Source organism: Peromyscus eremicus, chromosome 16_21 (assembly GCF_949786415.1).
Source record: "Peromyscus eremicus chromosome 16_21, PerEre_H2_v1, whole genome shotgun sequence".
NCBI lineage: Eukaryota > Metazoa > Chordata > Mammalia > Rodentia > Cricetidae > Peromyscus > Peromyscus eremicus.
In genome coordinates, this window is record NC_081432.1 from 61,746,913 (window position 1) to 61,765,207 (window position 18,295).

Sequence of the window (18,295 nt, forward strand, 5' to 3'; positions counted from 1 at the left end):
CTCAGACAAGGGGACAAGAAAGGAAGCCCCCTCTCTAAGCCAGCGGATGCTCGGCCACCACCTCCTTCACAATGCCACCTGCACTTCAGAAACTTCCAGAACCTCTTCTGGAGGCCCCGATGCCTGGAGGTTGTTACCATTACCAGTGTGTCCTGCGTTCCTGTCAGCCATGTCTAGAGAATCTACTGGGCGTCTTGTTGGACGAGAGAGTCTGGGGATAAAACAAGTGGGGGTGTCCTCAAGGAAGTGCAGATACCCAGCCTGGGGCTCCTGGGCAGAGTGTTTGGCAATGCCTGTGCGTGGGCACCTGAGAGGAGGCCAGTTCCTGGGGGCAGGTAAACAGGATGCTGTGTGCTGGGTGTGGCGGAGGGGGAGGGGACCTGGGGCCACAATAGGCCATTGTACTCAGGAGTCACCTTCAGTCCTGGATGCTGGGTTTCCTTTGCTCTACCTCACCTCCAGCTGGGCTGTACAAACAGCAAGACATACAGAAGGTGCCGTCGTATACAAAGCCTGTGTGTAAGGTGACAGTCACCTGGACCTGGACCCTTCTGCTCCGAAATGGACCACGACAGACCGAGGCGCTGGGCTGGGTGCTAAACGGTTCATCCAGGAGGGGACAATAGAGGGTGCATTCAGCTTCCGGTGTGTGTGAGGCTCTTACCGAACAGGTGACAAGGTCCTGGCCTCAGTCCAGCCACCAGCCAGCTGCCTGCCCTACCCGCAGTGTCCACCTCTACGCAATGGGACGGGAGCGCAGGGTGACCCTTCCCTTTCTAGCTCCCGGCTGCGGTGCCTGCAGGGCAGGGACAGCAGAGCCAGCTGAGTTCCTTCAGTGTCACTTAGTCCTGAGACCTCTTTACCCAACAGGTCTTTCACCCTGGGTAAGAGATGAACAAAATCGATGTCTGCTTGTGAGGGATGAGGGAGAGACCCAGGACAGGACGCCTTTTATTCCTTTATTTGTTCAGTTATTTTTTGACCTTTTTCTTTTTTTTTCTCTTTTTCTTTCTTTCTTTTTTTTTTCCTTTTGAGATAAGGCTTCTCTGTGTAGCCCTGGCTGTCTCAAAACTCTCTCTGTAGGCCTGGCTGGCCTCGAACTCAGAGAGATCCTCCTGACTCTGCCTCCTGGGTGCTGGGACTAAAGGCATGCACCACCACCGCCTGGTTTATTTTGTCATTTTTATCTCTTAGGACTTTGAGACTGCAGCCTTCAAAGCTGAGCAAGATGTGGGGATAGAGAAATGGCCCTGCAGTTAAGGGCACTAGCTGCTCCTGCAGGACTCGGGACACTTCTGGGTATCTGGACAGCAACGTACAGCCACCTGTCACTCCAATGCCGGGCAATCTGGTGCCCTCTTCTGGCCTCTGTAGATATTGCTTGCACACAGTGCACATACATACATGCGGTCACTCACACATATACTTTTTATTTTTAAATGAACAATATATGTTTCTGCCTGTAGGGGCCTCCTAGTGTGGGGGAGGGTTTGAACACACACACACACTCACACACACACACACGCACGCACGCATGCACACACGCACGCACGCACGCACGCATGCATGCACGCACACACTCCAGCATCAGTATATCATAAAAGTTAATCTTTATTCAATACTTACTATGAGTTGGGAATAATTTCAAACACTTTATTTTTAAAATTTTTATTATTTATCAATATGTGTGAGTACGTGGGTGTGTTTGGGTGCAGGCATGCAGAGGAAGGATATGTGAGATCCTCGGGGCTGGAGTTACAGGCAGTTAGGAGCTGCCGATGTGGGTGCTGGGAGCCAAATTGAGGTCTTCTCCGAGTGTGCACTCTTAAGCATGGAGCTGGCTCTCTAACCCCAGGTTCCAGCACTTCATGTTTGTTCATTCTTGTGACCTTTTCCGTTTCTTAGAGGAAGAAACTGAAGTTCAGAGAAGGTAAATACGTTGCCCAAAGTCTCACAGCCAGTGACAGTGTCAGGATTGGCATTGCTCACTGCAGCCTGGGCTCTCGGGGCACAGTGTACAGCATGCATGAGCCTGTGCTAACTAGGGCAGAAGGGCAGGGAAGAGACGGTCAGTTGAGTGTCTGAGTAAGCGGAGAAATACAGGATGAGCTACTTCCCCGATTTCCCCAGGACAGCACAGTGAAACTGACTCAAAGCTGGACCGTTTTCAGTCTCTTAGAAAGGGGCTGGGGGGTAGGAGCCAGGGGCCAGACCTAGTCATAGGAGCCTGTCATCACAGTTATTCAGAAACTTGAGGCTGGAAGAACCAAAGTTCGAGGCCTGCCTGAGCAATTTAGTGAGCCCCTGTCTCAGAGTAAAAAGCAGAAAGAGGGCTGGTAATGTAGCAAGGCCCGGACTTCTATCCTAGTAATTGCAGACTGTGGCAGGAAGATCGCTGAGACTTGGAGGGCAGCTTGGGCTATGTAGTAGATTCCAGTCTAGCCTGGGGTACAGTGTAAGACTCTCTTCAAAACACATTCTCTCTGTCTCTGTTTTGCTGTCTCTGTCTGTCTGTCTGTCTGTCTGTCTCTCTAAGGCAAGAAGCTGAGACTGTCCTCTCTTACAGATGGTAGAGGGCCGGTTAGGACAGATCTTCAGTCTCCCTGTCTGCCTGAGATCCTTTCTAGTCCAAAGCTTGTCCTAGAGGTCCTCAAGAGGTCATGGCAGGAGGTGACATCTACCCCAAGATAACTTCAATCTCCTACACCTTAAATCCTGTTGGTCTCCTGACCCCTCTCTTGTTTCCAGTGTACCAGGGACTCGGTGATGGAGTGAGTGTGCTGGGGACCATGTTCATAGGGTGACCATGGGAACCCGCCTCAAAGGAGAAGGAAGGTGAACGTGAGCAGTAATGGTGCCGGAACGTCAAATAATCAGGAAGGATAGGCTCTGTGTGTGTGTGTGTGTGTGTGTGTGTGTGTGACTATGTGTGTGTGCCATGGCACGAATATGGTGATCAGAAGACAACTCATGGGAGTCAGTTCTCTTCTTCCACTAAGTAGGTTCTGGGAGTAGAACCCAGGGCTTAGGTTTGGCAGCAAGCACCTTTACCAGCTGAGACATTTCAGACTTCAAACTTGCTGTGTGGCTGAGGATGACCTTGAACTCCTGGTCTCTGTCTTCTAAGAACTGGGCTTTTAGGAGTATACCACCACATCGGCAGGTTTCAAGGCCAGCCTGGTCTACAGAGTGAGTTCCAAGACAGCCAGGGCTACATAGAGAAACCTTGTCTCGAAAACCAAATAAAAAAGGTATATCACCGTGCCCAGCTCCACCCTTCAAATTTGTCTGAGATTTGGGAAGGGATTATTTTTTAATGATATTTTATTTTATATTTATTTTTATATTTAAATTTTTACTTATTGAAAGTTTTAAATTAAAATTAAATTTTAAATTAAATATTTACTTTTCCCTTTTTATGCCAGGTGGTGGTGGTGCATGCCTTTAATTTGGGAGGTAGAGGCAGGCAGATCTCTGAGTTTGAGGCCAGCATGGTCTACAGAGGGAGTTCCAGGACAGCCAGGAATGTTACACAGAGAAACCCTGTCTCACTAAATAAATAGATAGATAGATGGATAGATAGATAGATAGATGATAGATAAAATAAACTTCCTCTTTAAGTTAAATGCTTAGGGTGTTTTTGGTTTTTGTTTTTGTTTTTATCTTTTGTATTTTGATTTTCAAGACAGAGTTTTTTTGTTTGTTTGTTTGTTTTTGGAGACAAGATTTCTCTATGTAGCCCTGGCTGTCCTGGAACTCTTTGTGGACCAGGCTGGCCTCAAACTCACCGAGATCTGCCTGCCTCTGCCTCTCAAGTGCTGGGATTAAGGGCTTGTGACACCCTTAACTTACCCATGGTCGGTCAGGGGAGCAAACCTCCCACTGTCCATTTCCTCCTAGGGAGAGAAGAGGCCTGGGGCACAGAGAAGCCCCCAGAAATAAAGCCAAGATGGGGGCCCACTAGAGGGAGAAAGAGTTGATTCTCAAAGCACAAGAGTGTGGCTGGGGGAGGGGGAGGAGGCTCTGGGGGCAGAAGGTCATGGGGAAGTTCAAGGGTCTGAGAGCCTGGTTTGGTGGTCAGGTACTGCAGGAGGTGTCTGGGAAGGGGGGAGTCAACGCTTTCAAGTTGTTTTTAAGCTGGGTTTGGGGGTGTTTAATATTAATAGTAATGACTGTGGCGGGAAGATAATAGGCCTTAGTCAGATTAGAAGGGGTAAGCGCTTATCATGGCTGCCGAAGACAAGTCTTTCACCTGCTCCTTTAATATCCCTTCTTTCGTTCCCCCACCGCCCCCTCCCACCAGCCTAGAACAAAAGCGGTATTATAGGCCGGGGTGTTTTCAGGCTGCAGCCCCTGAGCCCTCCCCTCCTCCTCTGCCCTCCCCCCTCCCCCAGTGTGAATGAAGCTTTTTCCTCCCGCAGGAGATTAGCTCCGTTTGACAAGGCAGTGAACTTTGGGAGGGGTAAGTGGGGGTCTCCAGAGAGCAGCCTTGATGAACTGAGTGAATGCTGCCTGGAAGAGACCCCGAGAGAACCCTAAAGACAGACACACGAAGCCGGGGTAGACAGACAGACAGACAGAGGCAGAAAGAGCTTCAAGGTGGACCCTAAGACTGAGACACACACACACACACACACACACCCATGCATACCCACATGCACATATATATGTACACACATATATATGTACACACACACACACATACACGTGCACACGCGCACACACCCATGCATACCCACATGCACACATATATGTACACACATATATATGTACACACACACACACACATACACACGCACACGCGCACACACAAACATAGGCACACACCAGGATGTTGGGAAGTGAAAGAAGAAACATACAGGGAGACACAGACAATCACAAAGCAAAGAGGAAAAAAAGAAAAAGAAAACAAAACGAATGTACATCCCTGCCACTGAACAGATGGACCCAAAGAGACAAAAGCAGACACTGCTGTCAGCAATGAGGGGACAGAAGAGATCCACTCACAGGCAGAGTAAAGGGACCAAGGAGCAGAAGGCAGCTGAGGCAACAGGACAGGAGGCTGGAGGCAGAGGAAAGATCGGAGGAATGTCACAGAAAGGCTCCCGGGCCTGCCCTGGTCTCCCGAGGGGGTGACAGTGTGGCTTTGGGGAGTGGAGTGTAAAGGGGGCCTAGGCCTGGCGGGGGAGGGGTGGGGGAGCCAAGGCCGGACTGGCACACTGTCCTGGAGTTAAGTCAGAAGAGAAAATGCCTTGGGGAGTTGTGTGTTACTTGGCGAAGTGGCCTCCTCGGGGGAGACTGCCCACTGGACATAAGCAGGTGGGTTGTGACATGCAGGGGCCCGGGCTCTACAAAAGGCCCTGTGGAGTTCTGGCGGTGTGGTGAGTAGCTCAGTTGGCAGAGCGATTGCCCAGCATTTGGAAAACCTGACATAAAACTGGGCGTGGTTTATAAGCCCCGCCCTTGTGAGGTGGAGGCGGGATTTGAGTGAGAAGGCTCCCACAGGCTCATGTTTCTGAACACTTAGTTTCCAGATGGTGGCACTGTCTGTGGAAGTTCGGGAGGTGTGGCCTTGCTGGAAGAAGGGCATCACTGGGGTGGACTTTGAGAGTCAAAAGGCCTGTGCCCTTTCTAGTTAGTTCTCTCTGCTTCGAGCTTGCTGTTCAAAATGAGCGCTCAGCATCCTGCCTAGTCACCATGCCTGCTGCCTCAGCCCAACTTCCTCACCATGTTGGACTCTTAACCATAGGCCAAACAAACTCTTCCTCTGTAAGTTACCTGAGTCACAGAAACAGAAAAGTAATTAATACAAAGGATCGTAAGTTCAAGGTCATCCTTGGCTACATACAGTGTTTGAGGTCAGGTTGAGAGATATGAGACTCATCTTAAAATGCAACAAGCAATGGGGACTGGAGAGATGGCTCAGTGGTTAAGAGCACTGGCTGCTCTTCCAGAGGACCCAGGTTCAATTCCCAGGAACCACATGGCAGCTCATGACTGTCTGTAACTCCAGCTCTAGGGCACTCGACACCCTCACACAGACATACATGCAGGCAAAACATCAATGCACATAAAATAAAAATAAGTAATTTTAAAAATGCAACAAGTAACAACATTGAAAGACTCATTACTGTTTATGGATGTGGAAAAGAAATAACATCCATTTCCACAAGTAAGGTCCCCACCCTTGTCCCGATGCCCAAATATGTCAATGACACCATGTAACGAGAGAGCTGGGCTGTTAGGAGAAAATCCCAACTTCACTACCACGTGACTTCAGATAGGGGACCTAATACATCTCACCGTGCTTTTCCATCTATAAAGTGGAGCTGGCCACAGCATCTCCCTTGAGAGCAGTTTCAAAACTCACATTAGGGTAAGGAGCTTGGGAGCATGGAGAACTGGAGCCCCATTTATAGTCTGAGGCCCTGTTCTAAAGTGTTTTTCACGTATACTTTTATTTCAGAGCACCCTTCTATTCATAGACTGTTCACCACACGCTAGAGCTCTGGTTGGAACAGATAGCTGGGGCTCGCTCACAGCACCTCTTGCACTGAGTCCTACCCTTGTCTGTAAGCTCTGCAGTCCCAGCTTCCCAGCTGAGAAGGGATGCTCAGCCTTCTGGGGGAGAGGCTGTGTGTATGGCTGGTGGAGCATGGGTGGGGCAGTGATGGGCTGGGACATAACCAAAAGCTGGCTCTCCAGGAGGAAATCCTCATTTGCCCGTCTCCACGCTGTCCATATTCCCTCCACCGGAAACTTTAAGCTACCAATGTGGTATTTGCTAGTCTGGGAGTTAGAAAATGATGTCTGCTATGTGCCCAGCAAGCCCACACCACACAAACGGGCCCACCTTAGTGGGGTCTGTCTATAAATCCCTTTTTATTTTGGAGCTTCTGGCTTCATCCAGGAGAAATGAGGGGATCGTAGTGCCCAGGCTGGCACTGAACAGCAGCTTCTCCCCAGCGGCATGGACACCAGTGCAGGCTGAGAAGCGAAGATGTGGAGGCCAGCACGGTGGCTCACATCATACCATTCTAGCTCTTGGGAAACAGAGGCAGAGGATTAGGAATTCAAGGCCAGCCTGGACTACATGAGACTCTAATCTCCAAATCTCAAACCAAGAAACCCAAGCAACAACAATAAGAAGCTAAAAGATAGGAGAGAGATCCTGGGGAGCAGAGGCAGGGAACCCCACAAGTTTGAGGCCAGCCTGGTCTACCTAGCAAGCTCCAGGGCATCATGAACATCATGAGGCTATCTTAAAGGGGGGAAGGGGACAGAGAGATGGCTCAGTGGGAGAAGGTCAGGCTGCCATGGCAGAAGTCTGATGAACTAAGTTCCATCCTTGGGACCTACATAAAGTGGAAAGACAGAATTGATTCCACAAAGTTGTCCTCTGTTCTCCATACGTGCTCCCCAGCAAGCATGGCCACCCACTTCCTATCAATAATGAAAAAAAATTTTTTTTGAGACAGGGTCTTACTATGTAACTCTGACTGGTCTAGAAGTCAGTCCATAGGCCAGGTTGGCCTGGAACTTACAGATATCCTCCTGCCTCTGCCCTCTGTCTTCTGGGATAGTCATAGTATGCATGACTATCCAACAATAAATAAAATGATGCAGGGAGATTCTCGCTCCAGAGGACAGGACATGAAGTTGGGGCCCAGCGGAGGGGGACTGATCGTTAAAAGCGTTGCCATGGTTTCCTGAGGGCCAGGTATGGCTGTGGGCGGAGAGAGGTCAAGCATGGTTCTAGCATTTTAGCCTAAGTAACAGGAAGGCTGGACTTCCTTCCAGAGTGAAGTGAAAGACAGTAGAAGGAACAGGCCGGAGGACAGACTGGAAGCGGGAGGTGGTTGGTTACCAGCTCCAGTGAGGGACTGTGGCCACTGGGGCAATCAGTGAGGTGGAACCTGTGTATATCGAAAATGGTGAGCCATGGGAGCTGGCACTGACTGTGATTTTGACGGTAAAGACCAGAGAAGTGGTTCAGTGGGTAGGGTGCTCACTTACTGTGCCCAGATCCCAGGATTTGAATCGGCATGACATAAACCATGGACAGCGGATGCCTGTCATCTCAGCACTTAAGTGGATGCAGGAGGAGCCAAAGGCCATCCTCAGCTACATAGTGAGTTTTGAGGCTAGCCCAGGATCCATGAGATCTTCCCCCACCCCAAGAAAATACCATCACAACCAACTATTGTTTTAAATGTGATTTATCTTGGTGACTAAAGTCATGGTCCTCCACTCCCGTTAAGTGTCTTGCTGGGGTCAAGGCCCTGACTGTTACCTGATGTCCGTGACTCCGCTGTTCTTTCTGTGCGGACTTGAGCTAACGGGGACATGAGCTTAGGAGAGACCGTTCAGTGGGTGCACCCTGGACAAGAAACGTGGGAAAGCTCAAGTGCCTGTGTGGGTATGCTGCTGGTCGACCGAGTGCCAGGAGAGTGTGCACCCGCCAGCCCCAGCCCACCTGCCCATGATGGATGACATCTGTCTCCTGCTTTATTAAACTCGAGCCAAGGTTCAGCCCTGGATTTGCAAACAGCTTAATAAGCATTTGGAAGGGATGGGGAGGCAGAGGCCTGGATTTCAAGGGGGTTACCAAGACCCAGACAGGAAGCAGCTTTTGCCCTGAGTGAGCTCCAGAAGGGAGTCAGGTGTCCCAGTGGGCGAGTGGTGGGGGACGGAGGATTTGGTTTCACAGAGGCACTTGTGGCCCAGAGATGAGGCCATAGGCCTTTGCTGTAAGCCCTCTCTAGCACCACCGGTCACACACCAGGGAATGTCCTGGTCACCGCTGTGAGGCAAAGCAGGACATAGTCCGGCTGGGGAAGAGTGGATGAAGGGAAAAGAGTTTGTCTCCATTATCTGGGGGTTCTGAAGTGAAGAGGGCAGGGGCACAAAACAGGCCTCCCCTCCCGACTGTTGCCTCCATGTCTCACACGTGTGCGTGTGCGCGCGCGCGTGCGCGCATGTGTGCACATGCACTTGTGTGCACATTTGTGCAAGGCCAGAGGTCCATGTCAGGCATCTGTCTCAATCAATTTCCACCTTACTTCTGTCTCCCCTTCCTCAGGGCTGGGATTGTCATCATCCACAGTGCCCAGCTTTTCACGTGGGCACCGGGCATCCACACTCTGGCTCTCACGCTTGCACAGCCGTCAGTTTACAGACTAAGAAAGAAAGAAAAGCAGGAGTTTTGAATCAGGTCCCTTCTGAGATTTATCAGTGTCTTATGTAGCCCAGGCTGACCTTGAACTTGAATTGTAGCCAAGACTAGCTTTAAACCCGCAATCCTCCTGCCTCAGCTTCCCAATGCCGGTAGTACTAGTGTATGATGCCAAATCTGACTCCTTCTAACAATTTGGTATCTTTTGTGGCTGAGAGGTGGCTCAGACTGTGAGGTTCTTGCCACATAATCACCAGAGCTAGAGTCTGACCTACAGCACCCGAATAAAAAGCTAAGCATGGTGATGCACACTTGTAACCTCAGGACTAGGGAGGCGCAGTAGGACTGCTGGGCCCCACTGGCCAGCCAGTCTAGATGAACCAAATGAGCACACCCCAGATCCTAGGGAGAGACTCTGTTTTGTTTAAAAACAAAACAAACAAAACAAGTTAGAAGGGTCTAGTGAGGTGTCTCAGGGGCTAAGGGTTCTGGCTGTACAAGTCTGGTGACTTGAGGCCCATTCTCAGAACTCAGATAAAGCTGGAAGGAGAGAACTGAGTCCACAAAGATGTACTCTGACCTCCATGTGAGTGTCCTGCCCCATCACGTACACAGACACAGTAAAAATATAAAAAATAAACCAAGAAGGTAGAAGAAGACCTGAGGCTGACCTGTGGCTTGCATATGAGTGCCCCCCGCCATCTATACACCATCTATACACACATATACACACAGATTTTTGTCCTCTGATAGCTTAGGGTGGTCTGTGGAGTCGCACTGCCTGGGCTCAGCTCCTGGGACCACCACTCTCTGGATGGGCAGGTAGATGATCTTGGTCTCTCTTGCTCCATCAGTTAATCGGGAACAGTTGGTTTCTCTACCTCATAAGGTTACAGGATGATTACCCGAGAGAAGGAATTTGTCCTGTGCGAGTGGCTTAGAAAGTTCCCGAAACATCTGTTGGTGTTAGCTGTCTCATGGTCGCTCGTGGCAGAACAGACACAGAGAGTTCTAGAACGTTATAATTGGCTTTTTGTATTTTACCAAATACATGTATTTATGAATAGTATCAGCGGCAAACCCTTTTCCCCCAGGAAATGGCCGACAGGAAGCTAGAGGCAGGCCACGGTCTTAGCACTGCGTCAACCCAGCCGCAGGGGCTCCCACCCTGGTGCTCTGCACCCGGCCTCACCCCCCACCCCTGTAGGCGCTGTTCCTGGTCTTCCCTGCCTGTGTCCCCGGAGTCTGCTCTGCTGCTCCTGGCCCAGCCCAGAGCTTCTCTTGCCCAGCTGCAGGAGCCAGGCACGGGAGCCCCAGCTCAGAGCTGAGCTGGGCTGGGGGCCAGCCCCACATCTGGCATCCATTACCAACGGTGGCTGCCGAGTGGACTCCTCTGCCTGCCACTCACCTATCTGCTGGGGTGACAGAGGAGATGTGGAAAAGGTTTTCACAGCTGGAATAAATTGAGGGGAAGTGGAGGGGGAGGGTCAAAAAGAGACAAAAAACAACATTGAACTCAAGACAGAGAGAAAAGACAGTATTTGAGGCGGTAATGAAGAAAATATGTGTGTGTTCATGCACCCGGGTGTGCATGTACATATATGTCTGGGGAAGGTGTGAGTGTGTGCCTGTGTTTGCAAATCAATGTGTCTGGAGAAGCACGGATGCAAGTAGGTTTGTTTATGTGTCTACGTATGGTAGTTACCAGCATGAGCACCTGTGTGTGTGTGTGTGTGTGTGTGTGTGTGCGCAGTAAGTGTATGTATGTGTCTGGGATAAGCGTGTGTGTGTGTGTGTGTGTGTGTGTGTGTGTGCAATAAGTGTATGTATGTGTCTGGGATAAGTCTGTGTATGTGTGTGTGAAGTAAGTGTATGTATATGTCTGGGATAAGTGTGTGTGTGTGTGTGTGTGTGTGAAGTAAGTGTATGTATATGTCTGGGATAAGTGTGTGTGTGTGTGTGTGTGTGTGTGTGAAGTAAGTGTATGTATGTGTCTGGGATAAGTGTGTGTATGTGATATGTGTGTATGTGTTGGCAAATCAATCATGGTCCTTTGTTTCCTGTTGCTTGTATTTTATTTGGGGGTTCTGCCTATGCTGACTGAAGCCCAGGAGGTCTATTTCCGGTCCTCCAGGATAAGCCATGTTTGAGGAAGGGAAAGGCTTGGGGGACAGGAAGGGGGAGGAAGGGAGAAGTCAGGTATGATGGCGCACACCTTTCACCCCAGCATCTGGAGGAAGAGGCAGATAGATCTCTGAGTTTGAGGCCAGCCCGGTCTACAACAGTGAGTTCCAGGCCAGCCTGGGCTAGGTAGTGAAACCTTGTCTTAAAAAAAAGTGTATGGGGGAGGGGGGAGAGCGAGAACGAAAGAGAAAGGCAACAATTAGAAAAACCTGGACTTCAAAACAGAAAAGGTTGTGTGTCCCGAAGCTCCGGCAGCCTTGCCTTGAGCTCACCACCTGGTTCCCTCCCTCTCTGTCCCCCTCAGTGCCGCACCTCAGAAGCCAGGCAGCAGAAATTCCCCTCCTCCCCCATCTGCTCCCCATTGACACGACTGAGCTTTCAATTGCCTGCTCATTAGTCACTGGGATCCCCCCCCAGCCCCTCCCCCGCTCCTCCGCTTCCCCTGAGCCAGGGTACGAGGGTCTCAGCCCCCTGCCAAGTCCTTGTCTGCAGCAAACTGCTCAGTCATAACCTCATCAGACACAGAGGATCTGGGAGTGAAGACGCCCTCGGAGGCCTCTGAAGTGTGTTGGAGGGGGCCCCTGACTGTGAGCAGCCCACTTTAGGCGGTGGCTGCCCCCTCATAATATTAGCCCTGTTGAGTTCATAAAAGCCCCCTCTAGTGTTACAGCGTTTGAGAGACTATTAAGTTTTAAGGCTTTGGACCTCCGGGGAGGAGGCACCATGTCATAGGTGTGGCAGTCAGAGGGGACAGACTGACTGACAGGGCCTGAGGAGGACTGCATAGACTACAGGGGCAGTGGAGAGGGTTGGGAGCAGCTTTAGGGCCAGGGGCTCTCCAATGTTACAAGATCATGGGTCAGAAAGGGACTGCTCCCATGAAGCACCGGGCTGAGCGGCTCTTGTGGCCTCTGGGCTTTTGTGTATGAATACGTGTGTAGATAGAGTAGAAAGGGCAGGGTCAAGCCAGGAGTTTCTTCTCAAGTGCCATTCACTTTGTTTTTTGAGACAGAAATGTTTACTGTCCTAGAGCTAAAGATTCCACTAGCCTGGGTGGAACTGAGGCCCAGGGATCTACCTGCGCTGGTAAAAAGCCAGATTTAGGTCATCGATAAGGCATAGAGAGACAAGCTTGCCATGATGACGGTTTCCCATCCCTGGAACCACAGTGAAAGGAGAAAACACACTCTGGAAAGTTGTCCTCTGACCTCTATATTCCCACTGTGCCACTTGTGGGGCTGCATGCATCGTGCGAGAGCACACACACACACCCCACACACGATCTTCCTTCCTTCCTTCCTTCCTTCCTTCCTTCCTTCCTTCCTACCTTCCTTCCTTCCTTCCTTCCTTTCTTCATTTCTTGGTGTTTGAGACAAGGTTTCTCTGTAGTCCTGTCTGTCTGTCTGTCCTGGAAATCACTTTGTAGACCAGGCTGGCCTCTAACTCACAGAGATCCGCCTGCCTCTGTCTCCGGAATGCTGGGAGCTGGGATTAACGGTGTGTGCCACCACTGCCCGGTCTTTTTTTAAAATTTATTTACTTTAGTGCATTGGTGTTTTGCCTGTATGAGGGTTTCAGATCCCCTAGAATTGGAGTTACAGACAGTTGTGAGCTGCCACGTGGTTGCTGGGAATTGAACCCCAGTCTTTTGAAAGAGCAGCCAATGCTCTTAACCCCTGAGCCATCTCTCTAGCTCCTCTCTCTCTCTCTCTCTCTCTCTCTCTCTCTCTCTCTCTCTCTCTCTCTCTCTCTCTCTCCTTGTTTTTAAAGGCTTGGTGGTATGCACCTACAATCCCAGCACTGGGGAGGTAGGGACAAGAGGACCCATACCGTTTGCTGTTCATCCAGCCTGGACAAACTGCTGAGCCTTGGGTTTCAAAAGATAAGGTGGAGAGTGGCAGAGGAGATACCCCACATCAACTTCTGGCCTTTGCATGCACTCACATATGCATATGTTCACATATACACACACATCCCTCTTTACATACACACACACAGAGAAAGAGAGAAACAGAGACAGAGATAGACGGGTTCCTAGTTATTCTTAGCGTGCTCTCATGGCCAGTCCCTCTGGGCCCCGCCTTTCTCCTCTGGACACACAGTGGCATCCTCATTGGCTGTGTGGAAACAGCTGGGGGAACAGTCACGCTAAAGCACTTAGCACGCAGCTAGCCAGTATGGAGGACTCCTTGCCTCTCAGTTACTGCGATGGTTATCACCGGTTCACCATTGTTCGCTCATGGGCTGGAAGACCTGGCTTCAGCTGAAGAGGAGCTTCTCCCAGAGAGCGACCACCCGAAGGAGTCAGTGGCACCCAGAGTTGACCTGGAGGCAAGAGGAAGCTGACGGATGCTGCCCCACAACACTGTCACTGAGTCTTTTTTTCTAGGCCTGTGACTTGGAGGTGACAGTGATAGCAATACCTTGCATTTATAGAGCTCTGTCTTTGGAATTCCAATTTAATTCGACAAATATTTGCTGTGTGCCGAGCATGTGAGGAGCCTTCAGATTGATTACTTTCTGCTAATAGGTAGACTCTCTCCCCTGGCCCTCGCCCCACACCCCAGCCACCTACTTGCACACTAGTGTGAGCACAGACATACACACATACACGTGCACACTGAAGGTGGCCCTTCCTGCCACCTCTGCCTTCAGAAATGCTGTTGACTCAAGTAAGTTCACCTTGGACTCTGAGTCTGAGCAGATGGAGTCGCTGACCTCTGAAGCCACCCTGCAAAGCCCTCTCAGGAAGCGTGGTCCCATGGGTCATAGAAAGGTAGGATTCTGGGTGATTATCACAAAGACTTGGGGGCCACCAACCCCATTCAAATTCTTGCTCTGCTTTGACATTTTGGTGCCTCAGCTTGGTTGTCCTTACAGAAGTGACGATGACAGCCACCTCTTAGGGTCCCGGTGATGAGCAAGGAGGACGCACGCACGGGAGACATTAGCAGGTGCTGACTGGACCTGTAGGACTGGTTTCCCGTGGTGACAGTTCCTCACAGGTGGTACCTGAGCACCTCTGTGAGGGAATCCAGTGGAAATATGTGTCCCTGGGTTGCTCACTGTCAATCCTTGAGGCTATTTCGCCATCCCTGAAGATTGATAGCTTACCACCTTCCTGTGGATGTGTTTAGCAGATTTTAGAGTTAAGACCAGTTCAGGACCACATCCCAGCCCTCTCCCTATGAGCATTCACCTACTCTGGGGCACTTGTTTCCACTGCTTAAGTTCACTTCTATTGTGTGTGTATGGGTGTTCCGCCTGCATGCGTGTCTATAAGTCACTCATATAAGCATCACTTCCGTACAATGCCCGTGGGCCAGAAGAGAGCAGTGGACCCCCTGGAACAGGACTTATAGACAGTTGTGAGCTGCTATGTGGGTGCTGGGAATGGAGGTCCTCTGGAAGGGCGGCCAGTGCTCCTCACCACTGAGCCATCTCTCCAGACCCATTGCTCGCGTGCAACAGGCACCGTGTGCGTGTGTGTGTGTGTGTGTGTGTGTGTGTGTGTGTGTGTGTGTGTGCAGGTCGGAGGACAAATGTTCAGAAATGGGCCTGTCTTTCACCTTACTGGGGCAGGGTCTCTCCTGCTTCCGCCACCGTGCCCACTACTCCAGGCTTCCAGATAATTCTCCTGTCCGCCTCCCATCTTGCCACAGGAGTCCTAGAATTACAGATGTGCACCACCACATCTGCCTTTTTGACTGGCTTCTGGAGATTCTGGTCATCAGGCTTGATTGACGATCATCTTTAGGAGCTGAGCCATCTCTTTCCGGGTCAATTGTAATTCTTTTTCCTTCTTGGTATCCCATTGTGTCGTACACTCCATTGATCTCTGCATTCTACCATTGACTGTTTCCAGATTTTCGCTATTATATATCACATGGCATGCACATTTGCCAATCAGTAGTGTTTCTGGGTCATAGGTTATGCATCTGCTCAGTTGTGGTAGCTAACGCTAAGTGATTTCACACTCATGGTTGAGCTAATGCATATTCCCTTAGTAGGGCAGCAGGGCTTCACACCCTCATCAATCACTTGGTTCTGTGTGATAGTTTTGCAACATGGCTTTAATTTTTACATTTCTCTCAATAATTAGTAACATTGAAATTGAAATTTCCTGTTTTAATGAACATATTTTAATTGTGCAAAATAATGGCTTTATTATGATCTTTACTTTTTTTAGATTATTTTATTTTCATGTGTGTGTGTGTTTTCACTGCATGTATGTGTACCACTTACATGTCTGGTGCCTGCAGAGTTAGAAGAGGGTTATGGATATGAACTGGGGTCCTCTGTAAAAGAAAAAAGTGCTCTTAGACCTGAGTCCCTCTCTCCAGCCTTGAGGGATTTTGTTGGTCAGATTTTTTGAAGCAGGAACACCCTTAAATGTGGATGAACACCCTTATATGTGATGGCACCTACATAAAAGAGTGTGGAAAGAGGAAGCTTTGCTCTTCGCCTGCTTGCTTTACTCCTGCTGGCAAGTTCATCCATCCTGCTGCTGCAGCATTCCTCTATGGCTATTAGAAACCTACTTCTTTAGGACTCCAGTGTAGCCTAGAGACCAGCTGCTCTCCAGGAATCCTCCAGGGCTTCCGTGCTGGGACCTCAGAGGCATCCAGCCCATGGGCTGAGCACTTGACCACTGGGTTCTTGGTTCTCCAGTGTGAGATGGCCACTGTTGGACTGCCTGAATCACATCCCGCACACCGATGTAGCCAGTCCTCTTTAATGTGTGCTCTCCTTCTGTTAGTTCTGTCCTGCTATGGACCTTGACCATCGCACCAGGCAACTCACCTCTCTCTGAGCCACATTCCTGCTCATTCAAGGGTTTTTCTATTGGTTTTCTTGGGTTTTTTGTTTGTTTGTTTGTTTTTGTTTGTTTGGTCTTTTTTGAGCCAAGGTCTCACTATGTAGCTACGGCTGTCCTGGGACTCACTTTGTAGACCAGGCTGGCCTCTAACAGAGGTCTGCCTCCCAATTGCTGGGACTAAAGCCACGCACCACCACACCCGTTGATACGTAGGATCTGTCTATCTCCGTCTTTCTGTCATCTGTCTCCTGGATGTGAGTCCTTAGCTGGGCTTGTGTTTTACTAATGCCAGTCTCCACCCTTTGGTCTGTCTCTTCTCTCCCTTTAAAGAGTCTTTTGCTGAGGAGAAGTTTTAACTGTCATGTTGACCAACTTAGCAACCCTGTCCTGTAACCGCTTCTGTGTTTTCTTTAAAAACAGAACACAAAACTGCTGCCAGGCCCAAAGCCTCAAAGATGTTCTCTGTTTCATCTTAAAAGTGTTGCTGCTCCATTGTTCTACTGGAAACTACAATCCATCTGGAGTCTATGTTTGTGTGTGCTGTGAGGTAGGGGTCAAGATTCATTTTTAAAATACGGGCTAGCACCATCTTGACCTCTGACCCCACCCACTCCCGATGAAAGACCTACTTTAATCAAGAAGGGCTTTTGTGTCCAAATGTGTACTTTGACAGCTGAATTCAGGAGCAGCTTTGGGGCCCCCGAGTAGGGCTCAGGGTGGCTCGCTCAACATGGGAGGTCCTGAACATGTGTGTGTGTGTCTCATCTCTTCCAGGAACATGGCTTTGAGCAGAGGGATGTTTGGGTTCAGGAGTGAAGTGTTTTCCCCAATTATCAGTTAGGACTGTCACCAACGGAACTGACGAGTTTCGTAGAGTCCTAGCCCCGGTTCTCCTACGGGGGTACCTGGGCTGCCTGCTCTTAGACACACGCGGCCCTCACAGACTCACTCCACCTCAGTTTATCTGCTCTGTCCTGGCCACTGGTCAGTGAAGATCAGACAGCCGAGCCCCGCCAGTGGGTGCCTGTCATGATCATCCTAGCGCTGGGGAGGTGGAGGTGGGTGGGTCAGGAGTTCAAGGTCACCCTGGGCTGTATGGCAAGTTGGGGGCCAGCCTGAGCTACATGAGACCTTGCTTCTAAAAACTGGAAACAAGCTGGGCAGCGATGGAGCACGCCTTTAATCTCAGCACTCAGGAGGCAGAGACAGTTGGATCCCTGAGTTTGAGGCCAGCCTGGTCTATAGAGCAAGTTCCCAGACAGCCAGCGCTACACAGAGAAACCTTGTCTAAAAAAAGAAAAAAGAAAAGAAAAAACGAAAAATATAAAAGAATGTGAAAGAACACGGTGGTTGCTACAGGAGGAAAATAGAAAAAAATAAAAATAAATAAATAAAAATAAAAAGAAAATAGAACAGGAAAAAGAACGACCCAGTACCTGGTGGTTAACTTCACGTCGGGGTTCAGGTCAGAGGGCATCAGAGAAGGTGACACTTGAGCATGGGGTGGGGGGGTCCTAAGTATAAGAAGCACAAATTCAGAATCCTGGAGGTAGTTGCAAGGGTGTGGATGGCAGTGGCAGCGTGGGAACTCAGGGATGAAAGTCACCTGGTGGGGAAGGACTTCAGTGTGAAGGAGCTGTGGCTGGAAGGGCTAGAGGTGGCCTGGCTTCGCTCCTTCCCTCCCTCCTGCCAGCGCCTCCTCCTGGCCAGCAAGCCACTGACAGGGGAGCTGGGAGCGGCAGCCCCGGGAGCAGCAGCCCCAGAGCGGAGCGCACCTAGGCACCTTGAAACAAGGGGGCGGCAGGACGAGGAGAGCTGGACCGGAGAGGGCTGCAGATGCGGCTCAGTTGGTAGATGTGCCTGGCTTGCATGCGGTTCTGGGGTGGGGCCCTAGTGCTGCACAAGCTGGGTTTGGGGGTGCTCGCTGTAATCCCAGCACTTAGGAGGTGGAGGCAGGAGAGTCAGAGGTTCAGGATCATCTGTGCTACACATTAAGTTTGAGGAACTGGGTGATGGTGGCGCACACCTTTAATCCCAGCACTCAGGAGGCAGAGGCAGGCGGATCTCTGTGAGTTCGAGGCCCTGTATTGAAAAACCAAAAATAAATAAATAAATAA

At 50.2% G+C, this 18,295-nt stretch overlaps 1 long non-coding RNA gene across 1 annotated transcript; it reads right to left on the minus strand.

Moving 5' to 3' along the window:
- Positions 1–8,286: 8,286 nt before the first annotated feature.
- LOC131926513 (uncharacterized) lies at positions 8,287–10,154 on the minus strand. Its single transcript, XR_009383505.1, has 3 exons — positions 9,909–10,154; positions 9,063–9,179; positions 8,287–8,380 (listed from the first exon to the last, which is right to left on the minus strand). It is a non-coding gene; the product is annotated as an uncharacterized LOC131926513 (long non-coding RNA).
- Between the last annotated feature and the right edge of the window lie 8,141 nt (positions 10,155–18,295).